The sequence below is a fragment of the Aquarana catesbeiana genome, linkage group LG07, assembly GCF_042186555.1.
Source record: "Aquarana catesbeiana isolate 2022-GZ linkage group LG07, ASM4218655v1, whole genome shotgun sequence".
NCBI lineage: Eukaryota > Metazoa > Chordata > Amphibia > Anura > Ranidae > Aquarana > Aquarana catesbeiana.
This window is the reverse complement of record NC_133330.1, coordinates 234,774,899-234,787,279: the sequence shown is the minus strand read 5'-3', so window position 1 is coordinate 234,787,279 and position 12,381 is coordinate 234,774,899.

Genomic DNA, 12,381 nt, shown 5'->3' with positions numbered 1-12,381 from the left:
ACCCCTTTACAGGCATACTATAGACACCCCCCAGGTACGAAATTTAAAGGGATATTACACTTTTATTGTTTCACTTTAAGCATTATTAAAATCACTGCTCCCGAAAAAACGGACGGTTTTAAAACTTTTTTTTGCATTGATCCATGTCCCCTGGGGCAGGACCCAGGTCCCCAAACACTTTTTATGACAATAACTTGCATATAAGCCTTTAAAATTAGCACTTTTGATTATTCATGTTCGTGTACCATAGACTTTAACGGTGTTTGCGTGTTCGAACTAATTTTTTGCCTGTTTGCATGTTCTGGTGCGAACCAAACAGGGGGGTGTTCAGCCCATCCCTATTTAGGGTGAGGCCCATAAACAATTTGAACTCCTCCAAATTCAGATCTCTCTACTCAAAAGGATGGGCATATGAAGATTGGGGGTTGTTGGCAATATATTGCTGGGCATATAAATTTGTCTGGTCCACAATAAATTGCAGCATAGTGTCGGGCAAAAACAGGTGAAAGCAATCAATCTATGAGAAATTTTGGGTGTTGGTCTGCACACCTGGCAGTGCTGTGAAAGGGGGAATAATTGGTGATGCCGGAAGGCAGCCATGTTGGGTTGGCAAGACCATCTGGCATGTATGTAGAGGCTCTGGCTCTTGGAGGGTGTGACACTCCAGTAGTTCGATTGAAATTACCTGTGCTGGTACTCAGGCGTGACGTGGCAGCACTGGTACTGGGCCTGAGCATTTGTTCCTGGGGCCTATCGCCGGCGGCAGTGCTGGTACTGGGCATTTGTTCCCGGGGCCTAACGCTGGCGGCAGCGCTGGTACTGGGCCTGGGAATTTGTTCCTGGGGCCTATTGCTGGTGGCAGCGCTGGTACTGGGCCTGGGAATATAATCCTGGTTTCCAGAGTGCCGTGCCCTTTTAGGAGGGACCCATTCTTCCTCCAAATCATTTGCCGATTCACTATTCAGTTCAAATGCCGAATCTGATTCAGAATCAGAATTGGAATCTGATGAGAACTCCCCGTTGCTCTCACTGGTCATGGAGATGATCTGGAACGCCTCCTCACTGTTGTATACTCTTTTGGACATGACGCTGTGTGACAGGTGGCAGGTGACGGTCACTGATGGACTGTGCGATGGGTGGCAGCTGACGTTCACTGATAGGTGATGACGGTGTGACAGGCGATGTTCACTGATGGGTGACAGGCCACGGACAGTGACAGTTGATGGTCACTGATGGGTGATGGGTGACAGGTGATGGCTGACGGTCACTGAAGGGTGACAGGTGATGGGTGATGGCTGACGGTCACTGATGGGTGACAGGTGACGGGTGATGGGTGATGGCTGGCGGTCACTGATGGGTGACGGGTGATGGCTGGCGGTCACTGATGGGTGATGGATGATGGCTGGCGGTCACTGATGGGTGACGGGTGATGGCTGTTGTGGTCACTGATGGGTGACGGGTGATGGCTGGCGGTCACTGATGGGTGACGGGTGATGGCTGATGGGTGATGGCTGACAGGTGCACCGTTGATGGTCACTGATGGGTGACGGGTGACAGGTGCACCGCTGACGGTCACTGATGGGTGACAGATGACAGGTGCACCGCTGACGGTCACTGATGGGTGACAGGTGCACTGCTGACGGTCACTGATGGGTAACAGGTGACAGATGCACCGCTGATGGTCACTGATGGGTGACGGGTGACAGGTGCACAGCTGACGGTCACTGATGGCAGTCCCTTATGTGACAGGTGCACTTTATTGGGTGACTGTGGTGACTGTTGGGTGACAGATGATAATTGGGGGCAGCGATGGGACAGGTGTGGTGTTGGTGCAGACACTACAGAACACAGATCGGTAACTCACTGCTTCTGGCTCTTCTTCTCTTGCACTGGAAACGGTGTGTGAGGAGAGAAGAGCTGGTAACAGCTAGTTACCACTCTGTGTTTACATTTATGATCGGCTGTGAAAGGATCACAGCTGATCACGTGGGTAAACAGCCGGCCAATGGCTGTTTACCGGCGTCGGTGACGAGCAGTGTTCCCGGGAACACGCCGCCACCGTCGTGCATGCGCAGCGCGTTCGCGATCCCGTGCACATTGGGGTGGACCTATCTGTGATCGTCAATTGACATCCGGCGGTCAGCAAGCAGTTAAAGGAATATTTCACTTTTTTTTTCACTTTAAGCATCATTAAAATCACTGCTCCCAAAAAAACATCCGTTTTTAAAACTTTTTTTTGCATTGATACAGGACTCAGGTCCCCAAACCCTTTTTAGGACAATACCATGCAAATTAGCCTTTAAATTTAGCACTTTTGATTTTGAACGTTCGAGTTCCATAGACTTCAATGGGGTTCTAAAGTTTGCACAAATTTTCGGTCCGTTCGCGGGTTCTGGTGCGAACCGAACCGGGGGTGTTCGGCTCATCCCTACCCCTGATGTACTCCAAGAAAAGGATTTTACAGGTAAGCTGTTATAAAAATCCTATTATTTTCGTTGGAAACGGTGAGGGCGGGAGGAGTAGTAATTGGTCGTGTCTGAGAGTGTCATGTGACTAGTCTGGTATCGCAAAGGAAGGTGACTATGTAGAAAAGCGTAATTTGTTTTTGAAATTCTTAAAAAAAAGAGTTTAAAAAAGTGAGGAAACTTTTTGAAGAACCTTAGTCCTTAGATGTGCTGGCTGCACTTGTTTTCTTTTTTCTAACTTTTCTGCCTTATCTTCACCTGGTGATGCTGCAAGTAATACACTTCCTAGGGTGACATTGATCACTCACTATTTTTAATTCAGCCTATTCCTAAATTCAATAAATATTTATTGAATACAGATATGGACTGGGATCATTGCATGAATTATTTATATATGTTATGATCTAACTTGCCTTCTCTCCTGAGGAAGTGGATAGCGAAACGTGTTGAATTTATTCACGACCTATGTATACCACACATGGAGTGGACTTTGATAGGGAGTGGTATTTATTTTGTGATTCAGAGTATATAGGTAAAGGTTACAAGTACACCCACATTTAGAAGTGGTGACTGAGAGACAAGAGTGAAATAATTTCCTGTATTTTTTGACTGTTAACAAAATAAAGTTTTATATATATATATATATATATATATATATATATTAGGGATGAGCCGAACACCCCCCGGTTCGGTTCGCAGCAGAACCTGCGAACGGACCGAAAGTTTGCACGAACGTTAGAACCCCATTGACGTCTATGGGACTCGAACGTTCGAAATCAAAAGTGCTAATTTTTAAAGGCTAATTTGCATGGTATTGTCCTAAAAAGGGTTTGGGGACCCGGGTCCTACCCCAGGGGACATGTATCAATGCAAAAAAAACTTTTAAAAACGGACGTTTTTTCGGGAGCAGTGATTTTAATGATGCTTAAAGTAAAAAAAAAAAAAGTGAAATATTCCTTTAAATATCGTACCTGAGGGGTGTCTATAGTATGCCTGTAAAGTGACGCGTGTTTCCCGTGTTTAGAACAGTCCCTGCACCAAATGTAATTTTTAAAGGAAAAAATCTCATTTAAAACTGCTTGCGGGTTTAATGTAATGTCGGGTCCTGGCAATATGGATGAAAATCAGTGAAACAAACGGCATGGGTACCCCCCAGTCCATTACCAGGCCCTTTGGGTCTTGTATGGATATTAAGGGGAACCCCGCACCCAAATTAAAATAAGGAAAGGTGTGGGGCCACCAGGCCCTATATACTCTGAACAGCAGTATACAGGCTGTAGGTTTGTTGTTAAGTAGAATCTCTTTGTAATTTTGAACGGGTACATTTTTAACGTGTTTAGCTCCAGCCAAAAAATCTTTTTTAAGCTTTTTGGAAAACATAGGGAAGGGTTATCACCCCTGTGACATTTGTTTTGCTGTCTTTCCTCCTCTTCAGAAGATTTCACCTCACTTTTTGTCCCAATGGATTGGAAAGCATCAGTGGAAAAGAGAAATGTTTTTCCCATATTAACTCTTACAGGAGAGAATTTCCCTTCCTAGGGGTAGATTTCACTTCCTGTTGTCTCCTTCCGTTTGCAAGTAGGAGTCGTTTGTAAGTTAGTTGTTTGAAAGTAGGGTCCTGCCCTATATACTCAGCAGAAATTTGGGCCTTAGGTGTTGCTGTGGCCACAACACTGTAAGCCCTCACAGGGCTCTGCTGTGAAATATTAGATCAAGAATTGTAATTACATGCCCCTGTTGAACAGGAGCTGAAAAATTAGGCCTTAGGCACTGGTGCTGGTGCCACAACACTGCAACCCCTCACAGACACTCTAGTTGGAATGCAGGAACGAGCCCTGCTGCAAAGTATTGCATCAAAAATTGTAATTACATGCCCCTGTTAAACAAGGGCTGAAAAATTGGGCCTTAGGCACTGGTGCTGGTGCCACAACACTGCAACCCCTCACAGACACTCTAGTTGGAATGCAGGAACGAGCCCTGCTGCAAAGTATTACATTAAAAATCGTAATTACACGCCCCTGTTAAACAGGGGCTGAAAAATTGTGCCTTAGGCACTGGTGGTGGCACCCAGAACCAAAAATGTTCTTACAAGCTATCAGCGTGATGATTGAGGAGGAAGAGGATAATTACTCAGGGATAATCACTCAGCATCAGCATAGGCAGTCTTTGAAGGGATCTGAGATTTCAAAAAAAATTATTCGGTTACATCAGCATCAGGTGCTTGGTAGCTGGTGGTGATCCAAGACTCATTCATTTTTATGAAGGTCAGTCGATCGACCGAGTCAGTGGACAGACGCACCCTGTGATCGGTTACCACGCCTCCAGCAGCACTGAATGTGCGTTCCGAAAGAACGCTGGATGCAGGACAGGCCAGTAGCTCAATTGCATACTGTGCAAGCTCTGGCCAGTGATCCATCCTCAAGACCCAGTAACCCAGAGGATTTTCGGTGGGAAAGGTGTCCAAGTCTGATATTGCCCCTAGGTATTCCTGCACCATGTAAAACAGACGCTGGCGATGGTTGCTGGAACCGATCATACCTTGGGGCTGCGGACCAAAAAATTGTCTGAACGCATCGGTCAGACGGCCACCTTCTCCACCGCTCCTTCTTTGACTGACCGAAGCCTCAGCAACACGTTGTCCAGAAACAGGAGTTTGTAACCTCCCAGTCTCTGGGAACGCGTTGCACAGACCTTTCTGCAAGGCCTCCCGAAGATGTTTCATCCTCTGCTCCCTCTGCGATGGCAAGATAAGGTCCGCAACCTTACCCTTGTAACGTGGATCAAGGAGGGTTGCCAGCCAGTATTGGTCCTTCTCCTTGATACCACGAATACGAGGATCCTTACGCAGGCTTTGCAGGATCAGGGAGGCCATGCAGCGTAGGTTTGCTGAGGCATTCGGTCCGGAGTCCTCTGGGTCACTAAGGACGACATGGTCCGCAGCCACCTCCTCCCAGCCACGTACAAGTCCATGTGTTTCTTGGGACTGATCCCTTAAAGACTGCTGCTGATGCTGAGTGCCAGGCTCCACCTCCATACTGACACAATCTTCCTCCTCCTCCTCCTCCTCTTCCTCCTCGTCCTCTTCCTGTGTGATCGGCGGGCACGCAGGAACACTGTCTGGATAAAGGGGGCCTTGAGAGCTAAGGAAGTCCTCCTCTTCCTGCCTCTGTTCTGCCTCAAGTGCCCTGTCCATTATTCCACGCAGCGTGTGCTCCAACAGGTGGACAAGGGGGACAGTGTCACTGATGCATGCACTGTCACTGCTCACCATCCTCGTGGCCTCCTCAAATGGTGACAGGACAGTGCATGCATCCCTGATCATGGCCCACTGGCGTGGGGAAAAAAAACCAAGCTCCCCTGACCCTGTCCTAGTGCCATAGTCGCACAGGTACTCATTGATGGCCCTCTGCTGCGTGTGCAGCCGCTGCAGCATGGCCAACGTTGAGTTCCACCTGGTGGGCATGTCACAGATTAGGCGGTTCTTGGGCAGGTTAAACTCCTTTTGGAGGTCCGTCAGCCGAGCACTGGCATTATATGACCGGCGGAAATGCACACAGACTTTCCTGGCCTGCCTCAGGACATCCTATAAGCCCGGGTACCTGCCCAAGAACCGCTGCACCACCAAGTTAAGGACGTGAGCCAAACAGGGCACATGGGTCATTTGTCCCTGTCGGAGGGCAGAGAGGAGGTTGGTGCCATTGTCGCAAACCACCATTCCTGCCTTAAGTTGGCGTGGCGTCAACCACCTCTGAACCTGCCCCTGAAGAGCTGACAGAACCTCTGCCCCAGTGTGGCTCCTGTCCCCCAAGCACACCAGCTCAAGCACCGCATGGCATCTTTTGGCCTGCGTACTTGCGTAGCCCCTTGAACGACTACGGAGCACCGCTGGTTCCGAGGAAGAGGCCATGGAGGAAGAAGAAGAGGAGGGGGTGGAGGAGAGAGGTGTGTTACAATCATTAGCATTTTGGAGGCGTGGTGGCGGAACAACCTCCAACACTACTGCACCTTGTCCTGCATCCTTCCCAGCTGCCAGCAGAGTCACCCAATGCGCCGTGAAACTTAGGTAACGTCCCTGTCCATGCCTGCTGGACCATGAGTCAGCGGTAATATGCACCTTACCGCTGACCGCCCTGTCCAGCGAGGCATGGACATTGCCTTCCACATGCTGGTAGAGAGCCGGAATTGCCTTCCGTGAGAAAAAGTGGCGTTTGGGTACCTGCCACTGAGGAACCGCACATTCCACAAACTCACGGAAGGGGGCAGAGTCTACCAACTGAAAAGGCAGCAGTTGAAGTGCTAGCAATTTTGCCAAGCTAGCATTCAACCGTTGGGCATGTGGATGGCTGGGAGCAAACTTCTTTTGGCGGTGCAGCAGCTGGGGCAGGGAAATTTGCCTGGTACAATCTGACGTCGGTGTACCAAAATCAGATTGCCCACAAGTACGTGGCTGTGACACACCTAATTCTACACCTTCATTCCTCTCAGTGCAGGTCTCAGAGAGGACTGAAGGTCTAGTGGGGTTGGAAATCTCAGCTGATGAGGAGCAAGCAGAGGTCCTCTTTGTTCTTTGGTGTGGGTCTTTTAGATACGCTTGCCAACGAACTGCATGGCAGGTCAACATATGTCTGGTCAAGCATGTGGTACCCAAGCGGGAGATGTTTTGGCCACGCGAGATACGCTTGAGACATATGTTGCAAATAGCAGCGGTGCGATCTGATGCACTCATCTCAAAAAAGGCCCACACCAAAGAACTTTTTGAATAACGCGCAGAGACTGCAGCGCCCTGCACATGTGGAGCTTTGGGGTGTGATGCAGTCAATGTGATGCCCTTAGGCTGGCCCCTGGAGGGCATCCTGCCTCGTTGGTGATGTGCCGCCTCCTCCTCCTCCTCTCTCCTATCAGGCACCCACGTTGAGTCAGTGACCTCATCATCCCCTCCCTCCTCATCACTGGAGCAAACCTGGCAGTATGCTGCAGCAGGGGGAGCATGACTGCCAGATTGCTGTCCTTCTTGGGCACCCCCTCTGTCCGTGCTCGTGTTACTGCCTTCATCGAGCTCAGTATCATCATCAGAGCCTTCCAAACGCTGGGCATCCTCCTGGAGCATGTACCCAACACTGTGGTCAAACAGTTCGAGGGACTCCTCAGGAGGACATGGTGGGGCTAGGGCAGGAGTCACTGATGACATTGAGCCAAGGGAAGAGGCCGCTGCTTTGCCAGACAAAGTACCCTGGGCATGGGTGAGAGAGGATGAGGAGGATGAGGACGGCTTGGTCATCCACTCGACCAAGTCTTCCGCATGTTGCGGCTCAACATGGCCAGCTGCCGAAAAAAAGGCCAAGCGTGTCCCATGGCCACGTGCTGATGAGGATGCACCGTCTCCACGACCAGCACTAGACACAGAGCCTGCTTGCCCTCTCTTATTGGCTTGTGACTGTCTGCCTCTCCTTCTTGGCCTTCCAGACATACTAATGGCCTGTAGCTGCACTAAGCTGGGATATATATATATATATTATATATATATATATATATATATATATATATATATATATATATATATATGTGTACTGATACTGCAGCTAGCAAAATCAACTGCCTGCCTGTAGTATGAGAACACCACCAACCTTCTACAGGTAGCTTTAGCTGAACACTTTAAAATATTGTAACAAGACAAGCCTGCCTGTCAGTAAGAAGATAACAGGAACGGATCTAGCTGAACACTGTGGGCAGGACGCACCCCACTAGCTTGTAGGTTTAGCTGAACACTGTGAGGTGGACGCACCCCACTAACTTGTAGGTTTAGCTGAACACTGTGAGCAGGACGCACCCCACTAACTTGTAGGTTTAGCAGAACACTGTGAGCAGGACGCACTGCACTAACTGTAAATAGTCTAGCTGCCTGACTGTGGTACTAATAGGATCAAAAGAACACCAGCAATTTTCTTCAGGTAGCTGTATTTACTGTAACAAGACAAGCCTGCCTGTCAGTAAGAAGATAACAGGAACGGATCTAGCTGAACACTGTGAGCAGGACGCACCCCACTAGCTTGTAGGTTTAGCTGAACACTGTGAGGTGGACGCACCCCACTAACTTGTAGGTTTAGCTGAACACTGTGAGCAGGACGCACCCCACTAACTTGTAGGTTTAGCAGAACACTGTGAGCAGGACGCACTGCACTAACTGTAAATAGTCTAGCTGCCTGACTGTGGTACTAATAGGATCAAAAGAACACCAGCAATTTTCTTCAGGTAGCTGTATTTACTGTAACAAGACAAGCCTGCCTGTTAGTAAGAAGATAACAGAAACGGATCTAGCTGAACACTGTGAGCAGGACGCACCCCACTAGCTTGTAGGTTTAGCTGAACACTGTGAGGTGGACGCACCCCACTAACTTGTAGGTTTAGCTGAACACTGTGAGCAGGACGCACCCCACTTACTTGTAGGTTTAGCAGAACACTGTGGGCAGGATGCACTGCACTAACTGTAAATAGTCTAGCTGCCTGACTGTGGTACTAATAGGATCAAAAGAACACCAGTAATTTTCTTTAAAATACTGTAACAAGACAAGCCTGCCTGTCAGTAAGAAGATAACAGGAACGGATCTAGCTGAACACTGTGAGCAGGACGCACTGCACTAAATGTAAATAGTCTAGCTGCCTGACTGTGGTACTAATAGGATCAAAAGAACACCAGTAATTTTCTTCAAAATACTGTAACAAGACAAGCCTGCCTGTCAGTAGGAATATAACAGGAACGGATCTAGCTGAACACTGTGAGCAGGACGCACTGCACTAAATGTAAATAGTCTAGAAGATAACAGGAACGGATCTAGCTAAACTGAATACAGTGTATATATATATGTATATGCAACACCTGGGATGCATATATATACACAATACACTTTAAGTGCAGCTAACTGACTGACTGTCCTGCCTAATCTAGCTAACTCAAATGAAATGACACTGTCTCTCTCTCTCTCTAAGCACACCGGAACACACTGCACAGGGCCGCCGTGCAGGCGGCCTTATATAGTGTGGGGCGTGTACTAAATCCCCTGAGCCATAATTGGCCAAAGCCTCCTTGGCTTTGGCCAATTATGGCTCTCTGTTAAGGCGGCGCTGTGATTGGCCAAGCATGTGGGTCATAGTGCATGCTTGGCCAATCATCAGCAAGCAATGCACTGCAATGCCGCAGTGAATTATGGGCCGTGACGCGCCACACGAATTTGGCGCGAACGGCCCATATCGTTCGCAATTCGGCGAACGATCGAACAGCCGATGTTCGAGTCGAACATGGGTTCGACTCGAACACGAAGCTCATCCCTAATATATATATATATATAATATAGCAATTGCAAGAAACTACTTTTTTAATGGTCTTTAATACATTTCTATTGTATCTTGTATCTGTTATAACAAGAAAGGGATTCCCCTTGGGGTAAGACTTTAACGGCACTTAGATAAGGTAACAAGTCAAAAATAGAAAAATAATCAAAATTTATTGAAAATACATAGATAAAAACATAGATCATGGAGTGTACATATCAACCATAACTGATACTGCAAATAGTTGAAGTAGATGATAAGTGAAATTGATCCTTCATCCAACGCATTTCGGAGTCTACAAGAGATACTCCTTCCTCAGGGGTAAGTAGAATACAAAGACTAGTTGCAGCAATCAGACGCTTATAGTGCACTCCATAGCATTAAAAACAGCATCAAAAGCAACACAGTGACCACGGAAATTCGCCATTACCCTGGGTATATGCACCAGGGTAGGCTAAGAAACAGAAATCCCTCTTCTGATTTGTATGTATGGAGACACTTGGACTTATAGGTGTTCAGCGTGTGTCTCTCCTAATGATCTCCTGTGAACAGGTTGCATTTAGATTTGCTTATATTTGGATGTTGGCACTGTGAAACAATCACTGCTACCCTCTTCTTGTATCTGTTATAGATCATATTTGTTTTTAACAACTTCAGTACCGGGCACTTTTACCCCCTTCCTGCCCAGGCCAATTTTCAGCTTTCAGCGCTGTCACTTTTTTTCACACAAATAGAGCTTTCTTTTGGTGTATTTAATCACCACTGTGTTTTTAATTTGTTGCTAAATTATCTAAAAACAACAGAACATTTTGAAAAAATGTGTTTTTCTTAGTTTCTGTTATACAATGTTGCAAATAAATAATTTTTCTTCATAAATGTAGGTCAAAATGTATTCTGCTACTTTTTTTGTGTGAAAATAAACCAAATCCGTGTATATTATTTAGTCTGTAGGAAAGTATTGGAGTCCACAAACCATGGTATATGTTTGAAAATTGATCAATCCTGATGTACTGACACCCCATCTAATTTCTTAAGGCCCAAAAACGCCAAGACCGTACATATACCCCCAAATGACCTTTTTTTTGGAAAGTAGACAGTCCAAAGTATTTAGGAAGAGGCATGGTGAGTTTTTTGAAGTTGTATTTTTTTGTCACAAGTATTAGGAAAATGAAATTATTATAAAAAGAAAACTTTCTCACCATTATTTATTTCTTTTTACATACTGTCACCAGTGCAGTACAGCATTATCATATAACTTGTGTGGTGCTGATCAGGGACACTGACTGGTGACAGTATGGAAAAAAAATATATATATTTCTTTTTTTTGTAATAATTTTTTTCATTACATTTTTTTTCCACCATTTTTGGTATAAGCAACCATTTTTGCTGAATGAAACTAGTTTATTCAGTGTCTTTTGTTGTGATTAGCTGTGCAAAGCTAATCACATGGTACAGATTGGCTGTGATTGGTCAGTCTGTACCATGTGTTCACTGTAACCAATCACAGCTAGAAACACAATTTTATATAATGGATGGCATGGAAGGAAGCTATCCATTGTTTACAATTGTCATGTGATCTGCTGTGATTGCTCACAGCGATCACAGGACACTGGCAGCAGGCCTGTTCAGTGATCAGTCATTGGCTGTGTCCGGTGGAAGCAGTCGGTGACAGATCACGTGGCTGCGCGGCCCCAGCGAAAGGTGCGTTCTGGGAGGATGTCATATATATATATACATATGTATTGGGCTTACACCCAATCTATTCAAGGTTCTGAGTACAGTATATAATACACTCACTGTACATATGGAGAAGCATACTGTACAGGCTACAGTATGTGGGGCTGCACTGGAGCACTAACATTAATAGAACACAGGAGCCATTAGGTTGTAATTAAATAGCACAACGTCCCTTGCCAAGATAATATTGATAGACTGCTCTCTTAATTTGGACTATAGAATACCTCCTTCTCTGCTCATGTCTATATCAAGGAGGGAGGTGTTTTGTAGTTCACAATAACAATTTTTAGAAAGTTGATAAAGCTATATATCTGTACCTGTTAGACTAAAAAAAGAAAACGAATGCAGCCACCACATCCAAAGACTGATAGGATGCAATGTATTGTATTTTTGTTTTTGGTGTTATAAACACAGGGTAGCATTAATGTACATGACATTTTTGCATGAGATCACATTATGGTTACATATGCAGTGATTCAGGAAAATCTAGTCATCGTTTTATTAACAATGCCCCAGGCTCCGGCAATTTATTTAGAATAGCTGACCTCTCTGTGGTCCGAGATCTATACAGTTCCATGTCAATCACGGCAAAAATACGGAACTTGCAGCTGTTGAAGGCCAGGGTAAGGGTCATCAAGTGTGCAAATCGTGGGAAGATATGTTATGACATTCCATATACAGGAAAGAATGTTTTCATGTATCCTGTTTTACTGAATACATGAAAACACGCTTTTTATCAATGTACAGTATACTATTATTTCATGTTATTGTCTGGAATTCACAAGTCAGCCCACTGTATCACACAGGCTACAGTATGTGGGGCTGCATTGGAGCACCAACAATAATAGAACAC